Genomic DNA, 21,058 nt, shown 5'->3' with positions numbered 1-21,058 from the left:
TTCTCAACCTTCTGGCCCTTTAAATACAGTTCCTCATGTTGTGACCCGACCATAAAATTATTTTCGTTGCTACTTCATAACTGTCATGTTGCTACTGTTATGAATCGTAATGTAAATATCTGATATGCAGGATGGTCTTAGGCGACCCCTGTGAAAGGGTCGTTCGACCGCCAAAGGGGTCGCGACCCACAGGTTGAGAACCGCTGCCTTACACCATTTTGTGAAATAGAAACAGAAAGCAAATAGGCACACTTTCTAAGTAAGAGCTTTTAACACAGGACTTGTCGCTGTCATTTATTCTTGGTCCTTAAATTTTAAAATACTTTCAAATTTCCAGAGAGGTTGCAAAAATAGTACAAAGACTTTCTGTATCCCTTTCTGTCAAGATTCTCCAAATATTGTTTACCACATTTGTTTTCTCTTTCTCTCTGTACACACACACACCCACCCCCATCCCCACACACCATTTTTTTTTCCTGGACAGTTTGAAAGAAAGTTGCAAACATGATGCTTCTTTTTTTTTTTTTTTTAAATATATTTTATTGATTTTTTACAGAGAGGAAGGGAGAGAGATAGAGAATCAGAAACATTGATGAGAGAGAAACATCGATCAGCTGCCTCCTGCACATCTCCCACTGGGGATGTGCCCGCAACCCAGGTACATGCCCTTGACCGGAATCGAACCTGGGACCCTTCAGTCCGCAGGCTGACGCTCTATCCACTGAGCCAAACCGGTTTCGGCGCATGATGCTTCTTTACTTTTAATTACATCAAGGTGTACTTCCTCAAAATCAGGACGCTCTTACCTAGGCATAATGCAATCATCAACAGAAAATGAACATAGATATAGTTCTATTATTTATAGACCTTATTCAAATTTAATTATCCCACTAATGTCCTTTATAGGAAAAGTAAAACATTTTAAGTATTTAAAAAGTTTCCCCTTGTCAGGATCCCAATACATGATCACATGTTGCATGGGGTTGCCCTGTCTCTGTAGTCTTCCTAAGTCTGGAACTTTCTTGGTCTTTCATGAACTTGCCCTTTGAAGAGTATAGGCCACTTACTTTGTGAAATTTCTCTCACCTTGGATTTGTGTGATGTTTTTTCATGAGTCCCACAGCCTTGGGGAATCGGAGGCGAGAAGTTCAGGAGCGAAGAATAAGAGGAGAGGCGCGAGATCTCAGGTTTCCCAGATCTTCTGGGGAGTGGTAACCGAGGAGGGTGTAGTCCTTTAGGAATGCCTGGGTGTCTCCATGTCCCATGGGCTTCTGTCTTCTCAGGATGACATCATCTGCTTTTGATAGCGATGATGGGCCAGGAGCAAAGGAACACCTACTGGTGGGGTAGGCACCCCTGGCATTTTTGTCTTTAATTAACAAAATGCTGCATATAAAACGTGAATTTGTTCTTTTTTAGGACACTTCAGTTATAGCTTAAATCTACGGACTCTTTTTCCTCATCCTGCCTTCCCAGAATATGAACCTATCTTAATAGGTTTACCATGTATATTTATATAAATACATACAGTATTTTTACATAAACAATATACTGTATATATTAATCTACTTTTTTCACTCAACAATGGTTTTCAAAAATATTGTTGATACCTAATACATTTAACATATCCTTTTAGTTTCAATATAGTGGTCCATTGTTATGGATAGCCTTCAGAGGCCATTAGCTATTTTCTTGCTGATGGTTGTTACTGTCACTTCACAGAGAACAGTCTTTATCTGTACTCTCTTGCCCACATTTGCCCGTATTTGTTTAGGGCCGGCACTGAGAATGGAAACTGCTGGGTCATAGCAAACAGCCATCGGGTCTTGGCTACCCTGGCCCTCCCTCTGGCCCTTGACACCCTAGGGCAGTGGTTCTCAACCTTCTGGCCCTTTAAATACAGTTCCTCATGTTGTGACCTGACCATAAAATTATTTTCGTTGCTACTTCATAACTGTAATGTTGCTACTGTTATGAATTGTAATGTAAATATCTGATATGCAGGATGGTCTTAGGCGACCCCTGTGAAAGGGTCATTCGATCGCCAAAGGGGTCTCGACCCACAGGTTGAGAACCACTGCCCTAGGGTGTGGTTCCCTTTCCCCAGCTGGTCTGCTTAGCCTGCCTTTTGGTGTGTATTGTTTCTGTTCTTTCTTTTTGGAGGTTGAGAGGGCAAGAGGAAAGCTTGCTCTGATATTTGCAGGCCGGGTTCCTGACTTCACGGTGGTTTGACGTAATGATGGTTCGAGTTACAATTTTTTTGACTTGACTATGGTGAGAAAGTGATAGGCATTCAATAGAAATCATGCTTCCGATTTGATCTTTTCCCAGGCCAGTGACATTTAGCCCGAAACTCTTCTGATGCTGGGCAGCAGCAGCGGGATGATTTTGCCCAACTGTAGGCTAATGTAGGTGTTCCGAGCATGTTTAAGGTAGGCTGGGTGAGGCTGTGATGTTCGCCTTGAAAACCATTTTCAACTTATGGTTTATGGAACGTAACCTCTTCATAAGTTGAGGAGCATCTGTACGTCAATCCAAGGATGTCCCCGGGTGTTATTCCCTTGGTTTGTTGTGGAGTGACAGGGCATCCTTGTCTTCATGCTGAACTATGGTAGCAGGAGGGGCCAGTGGCATCAGCTCCAGGCACACGCTGTGGAAACTGATTGGAGAGGCAGTAGGAAGACGGGAGGGTAGTGATGCTTGTGTGGGGGAACTAGAAAGAACCTGTGGGCAGTAGGTTTTGAACTTGGCAGTGAAGGTGAGATTTGTTCCTGTTTAGAAATACTCACTGAAGTATCATGAAATATTGGGGGGGTGGGTGAGGGCATAGGCTTTAGAACTGGGCAGAATCCAGCTAAGTTAGTCAGCCTGCGGTGAACCTAGCTTTCTGTGAGGATCCTTGAGGTTCCATCTTCAAAAGTGAGATTCCAGAAGATAATGGATGTGAAGGGCCACACACAGCGTCTCAGTTACTGAGTTTGGTGCTGAGACTAGAAAAGACGAATAAGACCAGGTCTTGTTTGCAGAGCAAGACTGGCATGCAAGTAAATGAGCATAAACAAAATGCTGAATGACCCCAAAGGAGACAGGAGGAGGAACCGCGTGGTTTCCTCAGCAAGAGGCACTGGAGGAGTGAAAACGTGGCGGACTCTCCCCTTTCTCTGGAGCTAAACCGTCCTCGAGCCGGTGGGTGTTGCAGCATACCATTTTTTTTTGTGTAAAGTTTATGTCTAACAAATTATTTCTAATTGTTTTCTTAGTAGTAATTGTAAGAAATACTCATTTTTGGGGGAAAGGGTGTGGCTTTCCTGACTTGTGAACCGATACTCATGCCGTCTTTGAAAATCATGCCTCTTTCTTACTCATATCCCAATAAAGCTGGGGAAAAACATCACGCTCTGACCTCCCTGAAGTCTGCTTGGTCCTCTGCAGTCCCCCAGTGGATGCTGGGCTGGCAAAAGCAGCACATCTCTGAGTGGGTGCAGGGTTTTATGATAGGATATTACATTTCACTATTCAAAGTGCCATCCTTTAACTAGCAGCATCCGCATCACCTGGGTTGTTGGGAATTTAGAATCTTAGAATTGCAGACAGTACCCTGGGTCTGTACTAAACAATGCCCCAGTGATTCCGATGCACGTGGAAGCGACAAATCCAGGCAACGTGGTCTACATCTGTACACCCCTCTCTACAGCATTTCCCCACGTACACCCCAGGCACTGCTGTCCCCACCAGTTCAGGCACTTTTGGAACCCCAAAACAGTGTATGTGAAGAAAGGCCCCCATTGTGGTGAATTGCTTATTGAATCCTGAGAAAGAAGATACCTACTGAAAAGGTTTCCCAATGGCTAACTGGGCTCAAATTAACAAAACAAAACAAAACAACCCAGCAGCCATTTCTACACAGGGACCTTTCATGCAAACTGCACTTCAGGGAGAAGCCTGCACTGAACTGCCTGCCTGCGCTGTGTTGCTGCCATCTGAGCCAGCCCTTATAAAGGAGTTCCTGGAATCATATTTCAACCAATAGGACTGAGGCTTTCCCCATCCAGTCAGCGCTGCACAAGGATATCCCCCATCAATAGCTTCCTTGGCCAGTCAGAGCAGCTCCATTCTGACCAGTCAGGATAGTGCCTTTTGGATCAATCAAACTGGAGGATTTGGAGTCCTTCTTTGCATGAGGACAGACCAATCAGGAACCAGGGGCAGGGACTTACGTCTGTAAAAATTAGCTCCCCTCTGGCTGTGGGAGCGCACTTTCCCTTTCCACCCAAAACTGTTTCCCCAGCTGAGCTGAAACCAAAGATATCTCATAGGAGCAGAGTGGAACGGGCCAGAGCTGACTGGCACAGAGGGGAGCTGACCAATGCAGGCCAGAGCAGACTGGCACAGAGGGGAGCAGGCCAGAGCAGGGCAAAGTAGACAGCCAAGGAGCAGAGCAGACCAAGGAGCAGAGCAGAGCAGAGCTGTCTGGCCAGAGGGCCTGCCTGCTGTGTCACTATTGAGCTGTTCCGAAGCTGTGCTGCATTACCCCGTTTCGCCCTGAGGAAAGTTTTCTTCGTCACCACACCCAAATTGGGGATTCCTGTTGATGTTGAAGTGCTGCCAGTGACCATAGGTAGACAGCTTTTAGGGAGGCCTCTACTTTCAGCCCAGGAATCAGCATTTCCTTTCTTAACTAGGTGAAAGTCGTCAGGTTAAAAAAAAGGGAGGACGGTGGTCCACATTTTCCTCACAGTCACAGCAGCTGTGGTGTCATGGCTGGGAATTCTGCTTAAGGCTTAAAGTCTTTCTTAAAAGTAAGCTGTGTATACAGCTCTCCTTTTCTTAGCCAAACAAAATGAAACGGGTTTTGGAAATTGGAGAAAGATGAATGAGGCTTTTTATAATCACCACTTTTACTCATCGGCTCTTGTTCTTGTTCTGTTCATTTCCTCTTAGATCGAGGCATTTTTAATGAGGAGCGGAATTAAAAAGGGGGTCAGGGAAACCAAAACACACAGGGAAATTCTGCTGAGCTCTAGGTTTCCTCAGTTCTTTAAAGTGCTTGGAAAGTAATATTTTGTTGTGACTAAATCTAATTAATAGCTAGCTGGTACTCATCAAAACCTCATTTCTTTCAACCTTGAAGGCAGTGGGAACGATACACAGATCTGTGTATTATCACAGCAAACGAATTCTCCTTTTTCCTTAGTCACTTGGAGCTTTATCAGCAGTGTAAGCAGCAGATGGACAGCTGTGTTTAAAAAAATTAAACGCAGCCAGAGTGTTCACTGTGGCATGTAATGAATGTGTATTGATTGATAGAATTACGTTAAAAGTATATGTATGTGATTTTGAAAACAGTCTGAACTGTGTAGTAGGTAGGCATGGTTCTTAACTGAGCCTCCAGCCTGTCCCTGAGTATTTGGAGGGAGTCAGCAAGCCTGTTCTCTCCCCGGCACAGACTCATCAGCACGCTGCAGACCGAATGGATTTAAACACCGAGAGGATGGCAGTGCTCATCGGGAGGAGGCACTGGAGGATTACAGCGCAGGGGCCTGCCTCTCTGCCTGTGCGGGTGCAGCTGTGGGCCGTTGGACACATGGCCATCTCTTCCATTCTGAGCAGACCACGGATGAATGGCCATGGTGGCCGAGGTGCTGATAGGCTCATGTCAGTTGTCAGGACTGCATTGTAACTTTCAGATGTTGGGAGTCCCAGTAGAAGAGAGGCAGTGATTGCAGATGCTGCTCATTTAGGGACAAGAGCTGCCTCTCAGGGCGGCGGAGCATCCCCTCTCCACCCCGGCCCTCCTTCCCAGCCCCCGTCCAAATCAGTGATTTCTGTTGATGATGGACTTGATGATGTTTCGTGTGTGCTAGGTAGAGTGTTACTCAATTTGGCAAGTATTTATTAAGTATCTACTTGTTGCCAGGTCCTTGGTACAGCAGTTTAAGCCTCAAATCTGCTGTTTGATTGCTCGTGCCAGCAGAGCCAACATCCATCAGCACTCTGTGTGTCCGTAACTTATACTATGCTAATAATCTGGCAGCCCCGCGTTCAAGCCTGACTTTCATCAAGAAAGCATGACAGAGAAATCTGCACAGCGTGTTTGGGGAAATAGCTTACAGGAAGAAACACGATGTTATAGCAAAATTGGCCTGATCTGTGCATAGCTGAGGTCTGAGATTGACAGGGGATTGTTACAATTATTTAAACCGTTCTTAATCTGTTGTGGGAAAATGAAGGAGTTTTTCTTAATCAGGTGAAGAGTGAGAAAGCCTGTCTGTTTACAGATGTGGTCATTTAGTCAAAACACCCAGAGGCCAGCCTGTGTTTTCTACTTTCCATCTGGACATGCTGCACGTGGCTGAGCCCCGATCGTCTCCCACCTCCCTGCACAGAGCCTTCGTGCCCGAATGTAACCGCTTTGCCATCAGTCCATGAACCATTTGCTTTCATCTTGGGTGGGTGTGGGACCAGCATAGTCTTACATTTAAAGAAATTTATTGATTTTTCAGATGGAGAGAAAAATCTGATTGTCTAGTGTTACTTAGCTGCTTAAACAAGTTAATTGAAGTAAAATTATGGAAACTCCAAGGTGTCTTTTCTTACAGCTGGAATGTGTCCTCAAAGTTTGGGTGTTCTCCAAAAAGTGTCAACAACGTCGCAGTTCCAGGAAAGGGGCTAGATGTCATCACTTGGGTAAAGGGGTATTTCTGATGGCTACTTGAGGGGAAGGTGTAGTAGACCCTTCTTACTAAATGAAATAATCAACATCCTATTCATAAGCTAGTCGGTGCAGTACCATTTACGGACACACCGCAGCTGTCAAGCTCTGGGTGGCTCTGTGTCTAAGATTTCCCTATGCGACTGGATTTGGGTTTTAGAGCCTTTATTGTTTTTGTAGGTTTGGGTATCTGGTTTATATAATGGGCAACAAATTGTATTTCTTTTTATACTTTCTTTAAACAAAGTTTGAGGCAGCTACAAACATGTTAGCAGCGTTTTGTTATTAATTTTTTAGACAGTATTGGTCATGAGAGATTTATTTTCAGAAACAAAGGATAGATCAATCTATTCTGATCCCTTCGCATTTCAGTAGACCGATGTATGGGAAATCTTCCTGACAAGGAATCACCAAGAACCTGTCCAGCTTGGCTGATCCTGAACACAGGGGTGCTGGTGTTCAGAGCGCCGGCCATTGCTTACTCGGCTTGTTAAGAAATGCAAAAAAGAAGTGGATTTAAAATGTTAGGAACGGCTGATCTGGCCCACAAGAGGCAGATTCCAGGCTCTCCTCCGGCTGCAGACAGGAGTGCCCTGGCATCGGAAGGTGCATCGGGTCTGTTCAGGGCCGCCCGTTCCTCCCAAGGCGAGTGGGACGGAGGCAGAAAGGAAAAAAAGACACCAGAGAGGCTTCGGGGCTCTGGCGGTCCCGCATGGTGGCAGCAGGAGCACGGGCCTACCCCTCTTGCTTTTCTCCTCCTCCTCTGTGAAGTGAGCCTGCTTTTCCCACATGTCCTGTGCAGACAGCAGTTGCTCCCCGGGTCTCAGATGCAGATGGAGGGCGTGGTGATGCTGATGCTCTCTCCTTGGCGGAGTGCTTGTCTCTTCCGTCAGTTGAAGGACACCCACCTGGTGTTTCTTGCTTCCAGTGACAGCATGATCTTTAGCTCATCCCCTGTGGACACCACAGTGAGCAGGAATGACTGCGAGTGGGGATAGATGGGCATGATCATGATGGCCAACATGTTGAGTGGCTCATGGCGGCTCCAGCTGTGGCCGCAGACACTGTGCTGCCTGTTGGGTGGAGATGATCACATTGTTGCCATGCACCCTGGTGATGAGATGCCAGTCTAGGTAGAGGTCCATGTTGGATAGATAAGAGGGGGGGACCTGTCCATCACCATCGCCTTCAAGACATCGTACTGCATGACCTGCTTCCTGACCTCCTTGCCTGTGTCTGCAGCCCGCACCCTGTCCCGCTGATCTCGTTGGGTACAGCCACCTTCTTCCCTCTGAGCTCCTCCATGACCCTGACTTCAGCTGGCTCCGAAGAACAGTAGCTGCATTTCCCTGTGACACGTGAATAACTTGGGACTGAAAGTTCTCAAAGTGGAAGGGGTCACGAAGTGGGAGTCCAGGTGGAGGGCGTGCTGCCCTGGGAAAGCAGGGTCCCGTCTCCTCCCCGGCATATGACAGAATTGATCTGATTGGACATGTCATCATAATGTTCTTCCTTTTCAGTGGTCCAAAGTTGTCATCACTCCCTATGGGGTCTTCCAGAACGTTCTTCTCCACAAACACAATCATGTTGTTCTCCATCACGTGCTTGCAGAGCTCCTTGAGGGCTGGGGCAGGCTGGACCTTCTTGATGACAAGAACACGCTGGGAACTTAACTCCAGGCAGCTGCTGGCTGGCAGGGCCTGGGTGTGCCTGATGTCCGGGGTTCCGTAGCACACAGGCCTTTGGTTCGAAAGTGGGCTCTGGGCAGGGCCCATGCAGAGAACGGGTCCTGAACTCCTTGGTGACGAGGCAGAGGCTGCTGTGCTTGGCCCGCCTTGATGGGGTGGCTGAGCCCCCAGTCCAAGACTGTGCTCAACTTCTTATTCAAATTGACTTTTTCTTGTTCCATTTCCATAGTCGATAAATGAGGACTTAGGTCTGAAAAACACTGATGCCATTCGCTGCCAAAGGGGCCGCCAGGGTCATCTCCTCACCCTGCCTCCCTGGTTGCCACGGACAGTCACTGGCCTGCCTCCAGTGCCATGGCTACACCCCCTCCCTCTCCCCTCTTTGCTGCAGGGGCCATGGTGCTGGCCCACCCAGCAGCAATCAGCACCATTGTATTCTGTAAGCAAAACTTGATAATATTTTTGAAAAGAAAGCTTTTCTTCTACATAATTTATGCATAGATCACCTTCAAGGCAAAAGCTATTTAGGCAGGGGGACAGTGAGATTTGAAAATAAATATGAACACTATCAATTTGTACTTAGTTTCAGCACGTATGGAAAATAGATTCTTTTTAGATTTTTTTTCAGTAATTTTGGCCAAAGATATCTTAAGACAAAGTATTCTTCAATAGTTGCTTATTTTGAAAAACTTAGATGAAGGCAAAAAATATATGGTCAACTCCATATTCTTAAACCACCTAAAATTTGTCTTAACTTTGTTTTTCCTTTTTTATATGCTGGAATCCACATTGATCTTAAAAATAAGTGGGATTTTATTTGACGTTTACATCATGTTTCTTGTGTGACTGTGAAACAATGTAGATGTTCATGTCTACATGTAATGGGATTATTTTGAAAAACAAAACAAAAGACCAGATTTTACCAGTGGTTTTGAAACTTTCTTTAAACACAGAATCCTTTCTTTAAATTTGATTTTTCTGGTTGAGGCACAGAATGTGAAACATAAATTTATGTGGCAAATGATTGGGAGGAGGTGCATGAGGCCCTTGCCTGAGGCTTTGAAGCAAGGTGTTTGTTTTTTTATGGAGTCCAACTCTTCTCTCATTCCTGATGCGAATCCTGAGGTCTGGGGAGCCTGAGACCTCTTCAGGGCGACAGGGAGTTAGTGGTAGAAGTGGGCTTGAAGTCTACTTCTCTCGGTTGCTAGTTACTGATTGTTTCCTTTCTGATAGATAGAAAGAATGGTGAACAAAAATGACAATCGCATGCACGAGTTTGGAGTCTTAACTGCTTCTCAGAATTGAATAATTTTTTCAAGATTTTTATTCCATTTAACCCAACTTTAGGTAACTGCATATATGATTAAAGTAAATGGTATAAATGGTATAGAACACTTAATGTCAAATTTCACTTTTCCCAGTCTTTTAGCCAAACTGCCCACATTGTTAAAATGGCCAAGTTTATTTGTTAAAGGGTCTGATTTAATCGTTTTTTGTTTTGTTTTGTAATCCTCAACCCAGCATATTTTTCCCATTGATTTTCAGAGAGAGTGGGAGGGAGGGAGGATGGAGAGAGGGAGAGGCAGATGGAGAGGTGGAGGGAGGGAGGGAGGGAGGAAGAGAAACATTGATGTGTGTGTGTGTGTGTGTGTGTGTGTGTGTGAGAGAGAGAGAGAGAGAGAGAGAGAGAGAGAGAGAGAGACATCGATTGGTTGCCTCTCATATGTGCTCCAACGGGGGCTGGGGATTGAACCTGCAACCCAGGTATGTGCCCTTGACTGGAATAGAACTTGGGACCTTTTTGCTCCAACTACTTAGCACACTAGCCAGGGCTGATTTAATGTTGAATTTGGTGTTAGGTCATTGTCCTAAACTTAAAAAATTTCTTTTAACATCCTATGTGTTTGCTTATATCATCTTTAATTTAACCAATTAAAATGGATAAATTTGCAAGGACCTTGAAAATCCTGTATTTCTTAGATGGGTTTTGTGCATCAATTTATTTTTGCTACGTATTGATATTTATATTAAATGGATAGACAGTGATTGTGTTAGTTGTAATTAGACTCATTTGACTAATAGGAAGTTTATTCCCTTAAAACATTTGGAACCATTATCGAGGAGTATAAAACAAAACAAAACATTATTCTAGCATGCAAAAGCCACTTAAAGGGCATAGTCATTGCCACAGTTTGTTTTTCTAACAGCTAACATAGGGCTTTGAAATCAAGGGACATTGGCCATGCAAAGGAGCTGTTGGCATGGAATGAATAGGAATTTTGCTCAGGCTTATTTTGAAACTCAGCTACTTCTGTTTAGGGTTGACTGGTGTCAATGGTAACAAGCTTAAAATGAAATAATGCCCTTTTGCCAACACCATCTCGATTCTTCCTGTATGGACTGCTCGAGCCAACGTAACGCATAATGTGGAGCAAAACGAGGGATCGATCAAGCCATTAAGCAGCTGGCTGGCTGGCGAGGAATGTTGATGAAGAAGTCCGCATTTCCCCTCGGGCGTTTTTATTCACCAGGGAAGAACAGGAGTGGGCCAACAAAGTAGAGAAATTGCAAACGGCTTTTCTTGCTTGAGTGAGACAGCGCGGCTCGTGTCTCTGTCTTTTTACCGTGGAGACTCCCTTTCTTAGCCACGAACCAGGACGTGAGGCTGGTCATCCTTGCTGCCCGCTTCCTGTCTCTCAGTTTAGGGCGTATTAGTTGATGAGAGAGTGGAGATCTATGAGACACACTCATTAAACTCAGGAGTCAGTTAAGTTGTGACTGCACTTAAAGTCTTGAGCCCAGGGCCAAGAGCTTGGGTGCAATAGCCTGGCGGGGGACAGGGGGGGCACAGGAGAACATGTGAGCTTGGGTGTGGCATTAGTTTGCTAGTGCTGCTGTAACAAGGTACCACAGTCTGAGCAGCTTAAACAACAGAAATTTGTCTCAGAATTCTGGTACCAAAAGGCTGAGCTCATGGTGTGGCCAGGGTTGGTTCCCTGAGGGCATTGTGGGAGAATCCGACCCATGCCTCTTTTCGCTTCTGGTGGTTTGCTGCCCATCTTTGGTGTTTACACTCTTGGCTTGTAGAAGCATCACCCTGATCTCGGCCTTCATCTTCACATGATGCTCTCCCTGTGTGCATATCTGTGTGCAAATTTCCCCCTTTGAGGAGGATATTAGTCATATTGAATAGGGTCAACCCTAAGGACTTACCTTAACTAGTGACTTCTGCGATGACCCTATTCCTAATTAAGGTCACATTCTGAGGTAGTGGGGTTAGGACGTAAGATTTTTGGGGACACAATTCAACTCATAATAGATGGATAAGATGGCTGGTTCTGTGTCCCTTAAATCTCAACGAGGAGTGGTTTCAATCAAGCAATCTACCACAGATTAGTAAACCTCTGTGTTTTACAGTTTTCCTCTAGGTACTTTCACCTATCCTGCGTTCCTTACCACAACAAATGGATTCACGCTTATGAAGGTTGTAAGACTTTATAATATAGAGTAAAATCGAGTAAGCCCTGGAGAGGGGCAGGAACCCCCTTAGAGCCTTCTACTCATCCTGTGTGTTCTTCTGGGTGTGGAAGGGCATAGCAATTCCGATCCCCACACCTGCATGAAGATTTTGATTTACTTTCATCAAGCTCCGTGGGTGGCAGATGTTGCCATCACACAATACATGTACTGAATCATGATACAACGTGTTCTGTACTTTTTGGGTGATTCAAGGGATTTGTCAAGGGTAATTGTGATTCTTGCTAAAACCTTGTACACTGACTTTGGAATTTAAATCTTCTCACTACTCCAGATGGTAATCTGCTCATTAAATGAAAGTTTGGACATGATACTTGTTTGAATTTTTTTCTTTTGCAAAAAAGAAAATGTCTTGAGGTTGGGTGTTCTTGAATCCACCTTTACCAATGGAAACTATTTTGCAAATAAAATCTAACTTAATGAGAACTTTAGATTTATTCTCTTAGCAATCTTCAAATATACAAGTACAGTATTATTAACTTTTGTTGCCATGCTGTGCATTATATCTTCCTGACTCATATATTTTATAACTGTAAGTTTGTATCTTTTGTTCCCCTTCACCCATTTTGCCCACCCGCTGCCTCTGGCAACCACCAATCTGCTCTCTGTATCTATGAGCTTGATTTTTTTGGAGGGAGAGTTTGTTTATTTTTAAAAGATCCAACATGTAAGTATGTCAGTTATACCCCAACTAGAGGCCCAGTGCACAAAATTTGTGCACTGGGGGGGCGGGGGGGAATGGGAGGGTTGGGGGGAGGTTCCTCAGCCTGGCCTGTGCCCTCTTGCAGTCTGGGAGCCCTCGGGGGATGTCCTACTGCTGGCTTAGGCCCCACCCCCACCCCCCATCCCCTGGGAGCTGGCCTAAGCTGGCAGTCGGGTATCCTTAGCACTGCCATGGAGGCAGGAGAGGCTCCCACCGCTGCACTCACCAGTTGTGAGCCTGGCTTCTGGCTGAACGACGCTCCCCCTGTGGGCGCGCACTGACCACACCAGGGGGCAGCTCCTGCATTGAGCGTCTGCCCCCTGGTGGTCCGTGCACGTCAGAGTGACTGGTCGTTCTGCTGTTCGGTCGATTTGCGTATTAGCCTTTTATTATATAGGATTTAAAAAAGTATGTAGGCCCTGGCCAGCTGGGTGGTTCAGTTGGTTGGATCATCATCATGTACACCAAAAAAGGTTTCCGGTCAAGGCGTGTATGGGAGGCAACTAACTGATCCATGTTTCTCTGTCTGTCTGTCTCTCTCGCCCTTCCTCCCCCTCTCTTCCTTCCTGTCTCTTGAAATCAATAAGCCCTGGCCGGTTTGGCTCAGTGGATGGAGCATTGGCCTGCGGACTCAGGGGTCCCGGGTTCGATTCCGGTCGGGGCCACGTACCTTGGTTGCGGGCACGTACCCAGTGGGGAGTGTGCGGGAGGCGGCTGGTCGATGTTTCTCTCTCATTGATGTTTCTGACTATCTCTCTCCCTTCCTCTCTGTAAAGAATCAATAAAAAAAAAATATATATATATATATATATATATATATAATCTCCACAGGTGAGGATTAAAAAAAAAAGACATAAATACTTTAAAAAAGTATGTAGAAAAAAAAGGTTCTCCTATGTAAAAACAACAACAAAATCTTCCTTGAATTCTTTATATTGTACAAAATAGAAAAATAGATTTTTAAAAAGATCTCATTGAATAAGGATAGAGGCTTCTGGTCAACCTCCCTGCCCCCTTCCTTGCTTGAGTTCTCTCCACTAGAGCATAGTTGGAAAGACACAGAGATGTCTGCAAGTTGGCATGTGATAGTTGTTTTTTTTTTTCGTGTAGAGGGAAATTGGAAAATGTAAGGATATTATATCCTTTGGGTAACCTCAGGTTATTTGTGGGCTCAAATCAGTGTTCATGGTTTATTCTTTTGTTTATTCAACAAAAATTGGGAGTGATTTGTATTAGATGTTGGGAGATTCAAAGATCACTGGGATAAAGTCTCTTCCATAAGAATTTAGTTTCCCTCCATGCATCCATCCATCCCTTACATTTATTGAGTACCTCCTGTTTGCTATACTCTGGTTAAGGTGTTTGAAAAAGTACAAAACTAACAAACGACCCCTGCCTTTGGGGGCTTGTGTTTTCTTGTGTGTGGTGGCAGGGGTGGTGGGGGGAACTAACATGTAAGAAGATAATGAGTGTCTGGAAAAGGAAGGAAGGTGAAGGGATATGGGGAGTTGGGTAGGTGTCACCTATTTAAAATAGACCTCATTGGGCCCTAGCCGGTTTGGCTCAGTGGATAGAGCATTGGCCTGCAGACTTAAGAGTCCCAGGTTCGATTCTGGTCAAGGGCACATGCCTGGGTTGCAGGCTCCATCCTCAGTGTTGGGCGTGCAGGAGGCAGCCGAGCAATGATTATCTCTCATCATTGATGTTTCTATCTCTCTCTCCCTTTACTTTCCTCTCTGAAATCAATAAAAATATATTAAAAAAATAAAATAAAACAGACTTCATTGGGAAAAGTTGACATTGGGTAAAGGTGTGAGGGAGGTACAGTTTAGCATGTGGTACCAGAAGACAGACAACCTTCTGTCCTGTGCAATCTCATTTGGACCCCACAGTAATCCTGTTAGAGGAGGTACTGTTGTGATCAGCATTAAGCTCAGGCTAAAGTTGTCCAGGATCAAGTGTAGGCAGTAGTGGTGGGATTCCAGCCTTTGGCTGCGGCATGCAGCTGGCTAATTGGACAAATGTCTCCCTGTGACTGTGTTTAATGAGGATCTTCTTAAGCTTCTGTTTCAGGCCTCCTAGCTTTTGCCAGGCTGTGTGTGCCAGAAGGGCCAAGGCTATATCTGCCTTGCTCACTGAGCTCTCCAGAGCACCTAGCTCTTGGTGTGCTGCTCATTATACCTGCTGATTGAATAAGAAGGATAAAATATGGTCTCTGCCCCCTTGTAATTAAGAGAGAGGATCACACACCACAGCTCAGAGAGGAACAAACAGCGTCCTCATGGCACCAGCCAGGCATCAGCTTTGGGTTGGAATTGGGAAGCAGCCTGCAGCTTGGGCTCCAGTGAGCTGCCTCACGCACACGGCTTCTAATTTTCTCTGTGGGTCACACTAAATAGTCCATTGTTCATCAAGGAGAGGAGAAATTGATTTCAAATTACTCCTGTATTGCTTAAAAACCAAACTGCCACGGATGCTTTATGGGAACAGGGAGAAGACAGGCCCAGCGTTTTAGCTGCACCAAAGCCTGCTTAATTAACCGGACACCGTCTCTGACCATGTGACAGCAGGCGTGACCCCTCTCTGCAGAGGGGCTCGGTTTTGGAGACAGCACTCCCAGACCGGGAGTGGCTGAGACCCGAGGCCGGAGGATTTATGCTTTGTGTGCATTTTCTGCTGCACGTACCCTTTCCTGGGCCAGGGAGCTGCTTGTGCAGACTTGCAAGAACTGACGGTTAGATTTTCAGGAATTGTGTGAGCTGGTTATTAAAACAGTCCTTTTAAGCACAAGATTATGTAAATTTACAATTAAATTGTATTGAAGAAGTAGTAAATACCCCAAACGCATCACTTCTTAATTATTCTAATCCATTTCACTGTTATCTATGCTCTTGATCCTTTGTCCTATTGTGTCTGTGTGGTGGAAATGCTGTTTGAGGATGAGCTACGATACAGCTTTTCCTACTTCCCATGTTGTGATAGCACATTGGTAGTTTGAAGTTAGCTGTGGTCGGACTATTTACTCCATGGTAGTCAAATGATACAGTCCAACCCTCCCCTAGAGCTGGATGGTAAACATTTACAAATACATCACTGACTGGGGCCAACCTCCACATTAGTTTGCTAGGACTGACATAGCAAAGTTCCACAAACTACGTGGTTTAAAACAGTAGAACTGTATTGTCTCGTAGTTCTGAGGTCTAGTCTGGAGTCTGGAAGCCCAAGATCAAGTTGGCAGAGTTGGTTTCTTTTTGGAGGCTCTGAGGGAGAATCTGTTCCTTACCACTTCCTAGTGTCTGGCCTTGCCTTCAGTCCTCAGCGTTCTTGGCTAGTAGGTACATCACTGCAATTTCTGCCTTCATCTTCACATGGTGTCTCCCTGTTTCTGTGTCTTCACAGGGCTGTCTTCCTGTCTGAGTAGATGAGAAGATGGTACTGTAGGTGAACTTTGCTCACTGGGCAGGATCACAGAGCTGGTAAAATAGACAGCCCAGAGAGGGGTACAGGTCTCTCTGGACCCAAAGACCCTTCTGGTTGGGCCCTATCACACTTTGTTCTTCAGCAAATCCCACATCTGGTAAATGGGCACATCCCATTCCTGATCCTTCTTGTTGGCTGAGGTGTGAGTCATGCAGACATTGATTTTCTCATTCAGTGAGAAAGTATTGAGAGAGCCCTGATGGTGCACCAAGGACTATGTTAAGGGATGGGTTGTGACCTGTAAGTAGATATTAACAGTGCAGGTCTCAGAACTAGACCTAGGGAAATATCGCATTCAATTTCCAGTTGAAAGGGGGAGAAGTCAACACAAAGTAGCTGAAGCAGATGGAAGAACTTGCTGGTGTTATAATGCAATGGTGTTATAGTGGGGTTAGTCATGGCTAGAATCCAGGTCATTCTCACTTCCCTAACACCTACGGTACAGACTTATAGGATATACAGATCTCTTCATTTCTAAGGAAAGAAATTCTCCTTGACTCTAGATATTATGCCTTACTCGGGTCACATTTTTCTGGACCAATAACTGGACAGGCTCAGATAATGTTCCCATCACTGTCATTGATAGAGGAGAGAAAGCCCCTACCATGACCTCTTGGAATGGCTTTCTTTTAGGAAAGAGAGGTCTTGACAAGATCATTGGTCAGGTGGAAATAACAGATACCCACTTTGGAACCTGGAGTGGTAGGCAAATCCTAAATGGACCATCTTGGTATAATTTCAGGGGTCTAGAATTGGTATTTTTTAAAAAAATATATTTTATTGATTTTTTTACAGAGAGGAAGGGAGAGAGATAGAGAATTAGAAACATCGATGAGAGAGAAACATCGATCAGCTGCCTCCTGCACATCTCCCACTGGGGAGGTGCCCGCAACCCAGGTACATGCCCTTGACCGGAATCGAACCTGGGACCTTTCAGTCCGCAGGCCGACGCTCTATCCACTGAGCCAAACCAGTTTCGGCTAGAATTGGTATTTCTTATCCCTCCTTCCTCAACACCATAGCTGGTGAGACATCTGCTGTGGACAGCCATCTGTGAAATAAAAGCTTTGGGTAAGCGGAGTCCTTACCTAGGGTAAGTAGGTTTTCATTTTAGTGTAAACCCTCTGTCTTCTTGAAATGGTCTCCTTTAAAGACTTATGGATATTGTCTTGAGAGAATGCTGCAAGAATTCAGAAGTCGGATCAAACTACGTTTTTGGGATTCATTAAAACTGAAATGCCTGGGGCTAGATGCGCGCCAGATGCATCAAACGCCGCGCTGAGTCTGAGGCTGCACCAAGCTGATCTCTGATGCTCTCTCGCATTGATAGTTTTTTCTTTACCACAAAAAGGCAGCTCCACACACTCTTTAAATCTTACATGACTTTTTTTGGGGGTGGGAGGCTCTGAGAATATAGCTAGGAAATTTTGATTATTAACCTGACTCTTCTTCTGTTTCTCCTTGGAATTAAATTCTCTGAAAACACCTAGAGGTGGACGCTCCCCTGTTGGGTTTTCCCAGTTTGCAGGCCCACTTTCTTCAGCTGGTGTCTGTGATGACCAACACTGAGGTCATAAACTAAATGCCCTCTGGGCTCAGCAGCTGAAGGAAAGGAGTGAGGTAGGCGGAGCCACAGGGAGCAGCCCAGATTGGAGAACTGGTCACCTTGCCTCTTCTCCAGAGAGGCCAGCTCTGTTTGGCTTGGCTGGTTGTTGCACTGGGGGACTTGAGTCAGTATTACATCATTCCAGTATTTCAAGAGAGAGTGGAGTTCTTAAATTTCACCTAACTGCTCCCGATTTAAAAATTTTGCTAATGACTCTGTTACTATTGTACCATGAGGGCTGAAATTGTCTTTGGCTAGGCTTGTCCTCTGGGTCCCCAATTTTCATCTCTGGTCTGCATCTTGCTCAGGTTTGAAGGCCTGTCAAGGATGCTCTTTGATGCCTTTGCAGCATCCATCTCCTTCCGAAAAGAGCCTCCGTTTTACTTACTAGTAGATGCCACCCTCCTCTCTGAAGCCGAACCTTCGCTTCAGGGATGGGTTTATTTGGTTTGCATTCCTTCGTAGTGAGTGGTTCAGGACTGGCCATGTGATCTGACTCTGTCCAATAGAGTGAGAGGATGTGTGGGCAGGGCCCTCCCTGGAGAGCTGCATTTCCTTGAAGCCAGGGAATCTGTGGTCTTCCTCCCTGCTCTGGGTGCTGTCGGGGTGTGCCACCACCACTGCTGCCCTCTCACTCCGCCAGCCTGAGGATGCAGTCAGACTTGAGGAGGGCCAGCCTGGAAAGGAAGGGAAGAATCGGAATTCCTGTTGCATGTGCTTGTGTGTGAGATCGTTCATTCTTTATTGGTTAACACAGCAGGAGTTGGCCTGAGTTGAAGACTAGGGGAGAAACCCAGTCCGTTTCTAGACCCCATGAACTACTGGCGATAAAGAAGGTCTTCCTTAATGCTGGGCTGTCACTGATTTAGGGTTAAGCAATGAAAGGATTTCATCTTATGGCTTTACTCAGATCTATTGCTATTGGTCCCTTGAGTAATAAATACTCCATCTTCCTGCTGAGAAAGGTGGAGTCCACGGGGAAGGGGAGTCTCATCCATTCCATCTGCCAGGGGGCCTCAGACTGAGTGGCAAGTGTACCATATGCTTACCATCAAGGGCTGTGGTCAGGGAGGGTCAGCCTGACATGGACTGAGGCCCTGGTCTCTGTAAAGGGCTAGATATTAAATCCATAGTAATTAAACTATTAAAGCATAACATTTATGGAAATTATTCTTTAGGTTGATGCCTTCATTATGGAAAGAGCCTCATCCTTCAGGTAAAGACTGAATTGTGTTTAATAGAATTCAAAAAGTTTCAGGACCTTAGAAGTGTATGAAATAGAAAGGGGTCCCTGCCTGACCTTTGCTGTGAAGATAAAGGAACTGGAATCATCCTACCATCTCTAAACATCACAGATGTTTCTTTCTTTTTTTTTTTGGGGGGGAGGGGGGTTGTTGCTAATCATCACCCGAGGATATTTTTCCATTGATTTTTAGAGAGTGGAAGGGAAAGGGAGAGACAGAGAGTGAAACATCGATGTGAAGACACATCAATTGGTTGCCTCCTGCATGTGCCCCGACGGGGGCCAGAGATGGAGCCTGCAACCTAGGTACGTGCCCTTGATTGGAATCAAACCCGGGACCCTTCAGTCCACAGGCTGACACTCTATCCACTGAACTAGACTGGCAAGGGCTAAAATTTTCTTATTCCTATCCATTTATGCAGGTTATTCTTCCCAACCTTTTTTAAGTTGTTAAAAATTAAAGGCTGTCCTTTGCCTATTAATAGCATAGGTAGGCTTGCTCATTGCTTTTCACATTTAAATGTTTGGATTTGATCTCGTGTGGAGAGGCAGGGAGATGTGTGGTAGGGAGTATGAAATCCGATGCCACGCTGCCTGGGTGTGGATCCCAGCTCCGCTACCTCCTGGCAATTAGATCTTGGCAAATTGCTTAACTTCTTTGTGCCTCAATTTCCTGATCTGTAAAATAAAAGTAATTATAGTGCTGACCTTGTAGGGACGTGAGGATTAACGATTTCATACATAAGTCCATTCAAAGTGCTTGGAACAGTGCCTGGCACACGGTGAATGCTGCGTGTGTTCCCTACGAGGCCTCGTCAGAACCGTGGCAGTAAAGTCCGCCGTGCTACTACTGGCTGTGGCATCAGGCTCCGCTAAGAGGTTCTGAAAGACTTGAATCATTTGGTCGATGTAGTGTCACTGTCTCTGAGATTACAAGTGATTTATTGCTGGATGTAAAAAATTGCCCTGGGAGGTAAGCGTGGGGGAAGGAGTGTCCGTGGGGCAAGGCTGCTGGGCTGCAGCCAGCCGTCTTCACAGCAGATGGATAAAGAGATTATATAGTGTGTTTGCCTAGATGGATTGGCTGTACTCAGGGTGACAGTAAGTACAGGAGCCGGTTGTTAGTTAAGAGCTCAGCACCAAAGCATGCAGCATTTAGTAAGACAAACATTCTGTTAGGTGACCATTCCCTTCAGGGGTAGGTGGTTCCCTCAGGTCATTCACTTAAATGTCATTTATTCTCTCACAGTGGCAAAAGCAGCATGAATTTTTGAACAAGGGTCCTAATCATCTTGTAATGGTTAAAAGTACAGGGTTGGAGCCCATGAAACCTGGGCTTGAGCTCTGAAGAAACCATGTGCTGCTGTGATTTGTGAGGGCCTTAGACGACCTCTCTGGGTCTCAGTCTCCTCATCTGTAAAATGGGGATAACCATTCTCAGAACATCAAATGGAATCATGCAGGTAAAGTGACCTGCACAGGCCTTACCCATCACTTTTTATTGTCATCTTTTTCCTACTTTATTTTTAAGCACCATCTTGGCTACCAGGGCGACAAACTTGAAAGCTTTTTTGGGGACTTTCTGTACATTGTGCCATTTCTGCTGAGTTTTCAGAGAAGGAAGCCTTGCACAAAAGGTAAAGAAATTTCTCTCATTAGTAACTGCATTTTTCTAGTGGGCTTTCGGTTTATGTGGAGCTGTGTTCCTGGAATCTGTGGGTGAAGTAAGACAGGGATTGGCGCTTGGCTGGGTGGTTGGGTCCCTGGTTGGTGTGTGTACTGGAGGCAACCTATCTCTCTCTCTCTCTCTCTCTCTCTCTCTCTCTCTCTCTCTCTCTCTCTTTCTTTCTCTCTCCCTTTCTTTCTCTCTAAAGTCAGTAAACATCCTCCCCAGATGAGGATTAAAAAATTTAAAAAAGAAGAAAAGAAAAATAGACAGGAATTGGCAAACCTTTTCTGTAAAGAGCCAGATAGATAGTTGACCTTGTTGGCTTTGCAGGCCGTATATTGCGGTTGTCACTTCTCATTGTGTTGTGGCTTGGAAGTAGCCCTACACGATAGCCAGTGAATGGGCATAGCTGTGTTCCCA

At 45.3% G+C, this 21,058-nt stretch overlaps 1 protein-coding gene and 1 pseudogene across 1 annotated transcript in view; one reads left to right on the top strand and one right to left on the bottom strand.

Annotated features, from left to right (window-relative positions):
• PTPRG (protein tyrosine phosphatase, receptor type G) overlaps nt 1-21,058 on the top strand; it is a 654,131-nt gene that overhangs the window by 23,142 nt on the left and 609,931 nt on the right.
• On the bottom strand, nt 7,237-8,839 carry LOC102429284 (annotated as a pseudogene).

Source organism: Myotis lucifugus, unplaced genomic scaffold, assembly GCF_000147115.1.
Source record: "Myotis lucifugus unplaced genomic scaffold, Myoluc2.0 scaffold_55, whole genome shotgun sequence".
Taxonomy (NCBI): Eukaryota; Metazoa; Chordata; class Mammalia; order Chiroptera; family Vespertilionidae; genus Myotis; species Myotis lucifugus.
The sequence above is the reverse complement of the archived record's forward strand: the minus strand, read 5'-3'. Positions and strand labels throughout refer to the sequence as shown.